We start from the raw sequence: 6,769 nt of genomic DNA on the forward strand, positions 1-6,769 counted from the left end.
GATATTGAGATATGTTCGATTGATATTTAATTTGAAGAAGAGGATATATTAGAAATATTTTCAAATATTTTTTATATTTATACGCACTCGCTAGCTGTAAATGATATGAGAAGTAATGCTAATTTTGCTATCTAACCAAAAAAGGCGAAAATAGGTCTTTTTGGTGTTTTGTCTTATGAGAAACAGAGTGCAGTGTAGAACACATAAATTTTCTGTCACTAATTAGTATTGGATGATACATCTTTGGTAAAAATATAAACTCTGTTCTAGTCTGCGTTCTATATTTTCTGGAAGAAAAACAGCTTGAAAATAAGCAGTTTTATACAAAAAATGCTAAAATGGCGGGGAAATGTTAATATGATGTCATATTTCTAAACAAGCAGCATTTCGATCAATTTGAAAATGACTAATAAAGGTTGCATGTATAGCTGTACAAATTAAAGCTATATATTAAGTAAAATAAGGATATTCATTCTAAGTGGCCATTTGAGGCATGAATCATAATTTGCTCTTCATCTTTTGCTTCATAATTTTCAAGTTGCATGGTCATTGAAGTTGTTAATCCTTGCTTCATTTAATAGTAGGTTCTCAGGTGAATGCATACTGTTACACAATTCAAGGAAAAAATCTCAAGGTCAAACTATTCTTTATTATATATTCTATGTCTAATAATTTCTTACCTAAATCTACATGGTTCTTATATTTTGAACCCTGCTTTGAATATTTTATACATTGATATACAGTGTTTGTGAATTGTTTGACAATTCAGGAAGAGCAATTCATGTTATACTGTTGGCCTTGACCAAAGCAGCAAGGTCAGTCACTTAATTGAGGTCCAAGTTAATAATCTTAAGTGTTATGGCCTGTTGTTGAAATACATGTACTAAGTATTTGAAACATGTGCAAAGTAATTCATCATGATCAACCTTTTTTGTCAACACTAAATATTGATGCTTCAACATCAATAATGATTAAAATACCCTTGATGTTTCCCAAGATTTTTCTGCCCTGCAGTATGCAGTATAGTGTTTAAGATGAGGAATTCAAAACAACGGCAAAGTTTAAAAAAAAAAAACAACAGAAAAGCCCATTAAGAACAGTTATTATTAACCCCCCTTTAAAAGTTTCTCCTTTAATACACTACTACATGAACTGATAGCACCTTCAAGAAAATGCAATGAAAAATCTATATTACCCCCCCCCCCCCCCCCCCCCCCGCTTTCCTTATGTCATTCATGTCAGACTAGACTAAAAATTATTTAACAAAAATTAATTTGACCACATTTTGTAAAAACATGCTTAGAGCTCAGGCTACAACACCCCCCCCCCCCCCTTCTTTGTTTTTAATTTATGCCCTGTCATGAATAAAGCTGGTGCATATAGCGTTTGACATGTCCGTCTTCTGTCCTTCCTTCTGTCACACTTTGAATTTAGCTCAATTTCAAAGACACCATCCAAGATATTTTTATCAAACTTCCTATATTGATACATACAGATGTAAGCAATTCAACTCCATCACCATTTTTGACCTTGTCCTTTCATTTGACCTTGACCTCACTTTCATCAAATTGTGTTAAAATTTGGTTTACAGAAACCATTCATAATATTTTTTTTAACTTCATATGCTGATACATACTGATGAGAGCTTTTCAACTGCATCAAAACTTCTTGACCTTGGCTTTTCCTTTAACCTCTTTTTTCTGAAATTATTGACAAACTTCATTATGCTGATACATACTAATGTGAGCAATTCAACTGCATCACTATTCAAGATATTCTGATCAAATCTCCCACACTAATACAAATTTTCATATTGCATTACTAATATAACCTCGACGGGGCACTAATGTCCTATGAACATATTTCTAGTTTTTCTTTTACATGTGTTTTATAAAGGAAATTTAAAAAAATATACTTTTTACCCTTTGACAACCTTCATTTCTTTTTTTAGGGAGGAGGTTTCTTTTAAGTGTATGAATAATCCTTTAACTCTTGACAACTACTCTTCAACATGCTAAAGAAAATACCTGGTAATAAATAAAATCAGAATGTTCTCCCAAATCCCCCATTTTAACTTGAAAAATCCTAAAAATCAAAAAAAAAAAAAAAAAATTAGTGGCTACTTATTCTTGAAAGTCCCATTTCCTAATAGCTCAAAAATACAAGATTTCTTTTAATATTAAAAACAAAAATGACATTCTTGGAATATTTATTCATTTAAAATTTAGTTTATACAGACATTACGCTAAAAAAATAATACAAAGAGTCCAGGCAAGTTTAAGTTTCACATGTGTTTTGGGCACATACATGAATTAACTCTCCATATCATATTTAAAAAATACATGACACAGATAGTCCTCCATTCCATTCCTTCAAATTCACTTCTGGGATAGACTGGTTTTTAGACAGCTATATGGCAATTGATTTGGAACATGGTAAAACAATCATATTTAAAACTTAAAGTATTGTTCGAAACAAGACACATTTCCTCCAGTGGCTTCTTTAGAGGAATAGGATGTTATCTTCAATTACTTTTTGCTGTAAAAAAAAAAAACAACAACAAAGCTTAATATGTATTACTACTGAAAAAGTGATACATATAGTAGGATTAACATAATGTATATGTACATCTTTTCTTCTGTGAAGGCTGCATAACCATTATATATGTATGCAATTCCCACTATACTAGTCAATGTAAATAATTAGCATGAATCAGTTAGACAGAGGAACAATGCAGATGAACAATTTAAGCTTCAAAATATATAGGAGTTCTGGATTTTCAAGTTGGAGTGGGGTGCACTGAAAGACAAACATTACTGAATTCCTTCATCATAATATAATTAATATTTTGACTCTTTTAAGCAAATAATATGAATTAATGAGGTCTGTTTTCCTGAAGATAGGGGGTGGGGTGGTAGATAATTTATTGACTATACTTTATCTTAAAATTCTTATAAAGTTTGGAATTGTACACTGTAATCCCAGTTTTTTTTTAATTCATTAATTTTATTCGCACTTTTATGTACATAAGCACTCATGAGCAGACAAGTTGATTTTATAAACGAACTAAACATAATCAATCTTGCTTCCTATAAATCATTTAGAATTTACAGATTCCAAGTTTTTTTTTTTTTTTGGTAGAGTAACTTTTCTTTGTGTCATTAAGTAATATATATATTATATATATATCATCTAAACCTTAAAGGTAAATAACTTTGATGCTATTTTTCCACATTGAATTGGTATATGTACCATTCCCTACTCATTTGGCAAATTAGGCCATACCAAGTTATTTCTACGTTTAGCGTCCGCGTGCGCCTTGGTTTTTGACACCCCATGTCAGAAAAAACAAACAAAATCAGGAGTCCTGAAATTGATTAATTTAGTCGAAATTTTAGAATTTTGTCAATTTCTCCAAATAATTCTGTACATAACTTATATTGGGTGTATTTTAAGCATTTAATCCCTTGTTTTTGCTTAAGAATAGATATTTCTTCTATTAAAGCAGGTTAGTTAGATCAAATCATTTGAAGGGTTTGATTTTTATGACTTTTTAAGCCTGCGTTTTATGTTTTGGCTTGTGTGTTTTTTGTGAATAGGTAGGTAGGTGTTTGAAAGATAGGTGGACGCTAAACAGAGAAAAACCTTGCAATGGCCTTAGTAGAAAAAAAACTCACTAGTCTAGATATTAAGTATGATATTTGTCAGTTTGTTCCATTGATGTTATGAAAGACTAAGTAAAACAAGGATATGGACATAGTTTAGGTTTTGAATCTCTGATTTATAAAATGGGGAAAAAGGTGAGAATGATTTATGTGTGTATATAGGGACTTGAGTCTTACCAGCAGTGTGACCTCATGACCTCTTTAATGCATAAATAGCATAGGCATAAATTATTTTAAATATCATTATTAGCATTTTAATATCTATCTTTAATTGTATTAGGAGTAATCTAACAACTGCAGAAAATAAACATTAGTGGTCATATAACAGGTTGCTCTTAATTACCTGTAAGGCAGTAAATTCGTTGCATCATTGTATCACATCATAGCATAACGTTAGAGAAATAAATCTGAAAGTACCGTCCTAATCATTACTCTTGCTTTAAAGAGATAAAGTTATCAAAAGTTTACTCAAAGATGTACATCAAAAATACATATTTCACATACCATTATATGTTTTTGTTCAACTACTCCAAGTTGGAAGTTTTCCCTTTTCTTCCACATTTCCTCTATTGTTGTCTGTTCCATTCTTTCCAGTCTCCTTTACTAGAGAGCTCATGCAAGGGAGGCAATCCAATCGTTTTTCAACATAGTTTTCCAACAATTCAATGTGATATTTTACTTTAAGTCTTAAGTGTCTACCCAATTTTATTTATATTTTATATTGAACAGAACATTCTCCTTCTACAGATATATATAGAAATTTCTAAAGGCGCACAGCATTTGTAAACCACATAGCTCTTTATGGGATATAATTCTACCGGTAAAATCTTAATAAAATGAAGCACAAATTAAATTTTTCTTATAAAATAGAAAAATATAGTTCAAAGCACTTTATTACCCACATTATTAAATTATACATAGAGTTTTGATGTCAAATATATGAATTACAACAGGATAGGCCAGCCCACAAATTTCTCTGATAAAGTATGACAAAATGCTCTGGTTGCCATGGAAACAAGAGGTCATATGACCGGGTAGATATATTTTTTTGAAGGACTAATCATATGCATTATGTTCACAAAATTTGAGCAAGAAATAAATTTTTCCACTTTCCATGATTATATAGGGTAAAGCTCAATGCTTACTGACATGGCCTCTTAACATGGTAAGTTTTTTCGTAACATGATTGTCTAAAGCGCTGTCATAAGGGCGTTATTTTGACGTGAACGGCTCTTCGTAGTCACAGAAAAGATGCTTCCGAGTTTGACATTTTAGATGCCCTCTTGAGATTTACTTCCTTTCATGATGTATGGCTTTTGTGATGCGAATGATCAATAAAAAAAGGGTAGGTATTTATATTTTTTGGCCATTATGAAGAGTAAAACGTGTAGTCCATAACATTCGTTGAAGATATTGATGCAGTGTGAGTGAGAATACGGTAAGTCAAGAAAACTGTAAATATGTCGTAATTTCTGCATGTTTTAATTATATGGTATAGTATATGATTGATAGATATTTCTCCTTTTTGTTTATCATGATTTTTGCGGATAAATAGATTTACATGTATATACATACACATCTCGCCATGTATGTCTGTAAATAGAATGCCTAGTATAGGATAAGTATGGAAAACTGCAGGCATAGTACAAATAAAAGACAACCATTTCCAGGCCGGATCGATATATTAGGCCTAGTATTTTTCCCATACCAGTTCAAAGACGCATATATTCAGCATAATGCCTAAAGTATCTTCACTTAAGGAAGTCCGATCCTCAGGTTTATAAAATTAATTAGTTTATAATTAGTTTTTACAAAAAAGCAGTTAATTAAGTAATCAAAAATACTCATAAAAGTATCTCTGAATCCACAAAGCTATGTAAATTTATCCACAGTATTTCTTTCAAGTTAAAGATTAAAGTAAATCATATTTTATAGGAAAAATTGTCAAATCTTCAATATTTTTGTAAAAAAAAAAACGAATTGGAATATCAGCAATGCATTTTCAACTTGCAAATTGATCAACAAATATATTTTAAGTTAAAAATGATAGGTATCCATGCATTCAGAGAAATTGTCATGATTTTTATACTTATTTGGTAAATTTCAGGGCGTCATGCGTTCAGCCTTTATCCAATCAACAATCTACAAATTTGTCTGAAGCGGGATAATCTATTATACATAGTATAAAGGGCTTTTGATACCATTGCAAGACACCACAAATCACTTCTTATTTCATATCATGCTAATAAGCATTGGTATCTAATGCTGGATTCAAAAAAATGTTATTTCTCTAAAACTGTATTATTTTTTTTCTTTTTATAGGGCACAAATGTCAACTTTTAGAAGACCTTTTCTAAGACTTCTGAAAACCTTGAATCTAATAAAGATGAATAAAATTAAAATTGCTGCATGAAAAAAATTCATTTTCAAACTTCATTTTAATGCATTTCAAATTAAATATTAATTTTTGGAGTTATCCTTCCTGGCTGAGGATTGGGTATCCTTAAATATTAGGTTCGTAAGGGGGTCAGCTGTTTAGACTCACTGGGGGAGGGGGTTCAAGTCCCAGTAAGTTAATTGATTCTTGAGGCTTTGATAAACTCATTTTATTATTGCCATGATGATAAGAATCATTAACTCTAAAAAGTTATGAATATTCTTAGGTCCAGTGTTTAAATTGATAAAATATTTAAAGCTGAAGAATCGTCGAAAACGATATGAAACAGTGTTTTTTTTTTTTAGTTTTTTTTACTCTTTTATTACCTTGAGGAAGAAGGAACCATGGTTAAGGCCTATTTTCATTTGAAAATGTAAATAGGGCGAACGCTTAGTGACCCCCCCCCCCCCCATTGCTACTTAAATTCGCAACTGGGCTATTTTCTGCAGCTTTTATTCTATTGTAACGCAAATATAACTCATTGCTAAAGTAAGGTATGCACATGTCATATCTCAATTTCTTTATTTCAAAATTCGGGTAAGAAAAAATGCTTAAAATATATTATATCTGATTGGGAAAATTGTCACATACCGGCATGTGTACATTTGTAATTTGATAGTACGTAAAGAAAACATAATAAATTTCACTGCTAGAATTGTATTTGCGG

The 6,769-nt window shown here is 30.9% G+C and overlaps 1 long non-coding RNA gene across 1 annotated transcript; it reads right to left on the minus strand.

Annotated features, from left to right (window-relative positions):
- Nucleotides 1-2,196: 2,196 nt before the first annotated feature.
- On the minus strand, nucleotides 2,197-4,241 carry LOC134231787 (uncharacterized). The gene is made up of 2 exons (XR_009984623.1): nucleotides 4,170-4,241; nucleotides 2,197-2,538 (listed from the first exon to the last, which is right to left on the minus strand). It is a non-coding gene; the product is annotated as an uncharacterized LOC134231787 (long non-coding RNA).
- Between the last annotated feature and the right edge of the window lie 2,528 nt (nucleotides 4,242-6,769).

This window comes from Saccostrea cucullata, unplaced genomic scaffold (genome assembly GCF_032062105.1).
Source record: "Saccostrea cucullata isolate Sc308-1 unplaced genomic scaffold, CSIRO_AGI_Scuc_v1 ctg6940, whole genome shotgun sequence".
In the NCBI taxonomy this organism is placed as follows: domain Eukaryota; kingdom Metazoa; phylum Mollusca; class Bivalvia; order Ostreida; family Ostreidae; genus Saccostrea; species Saccostrea cuccullata.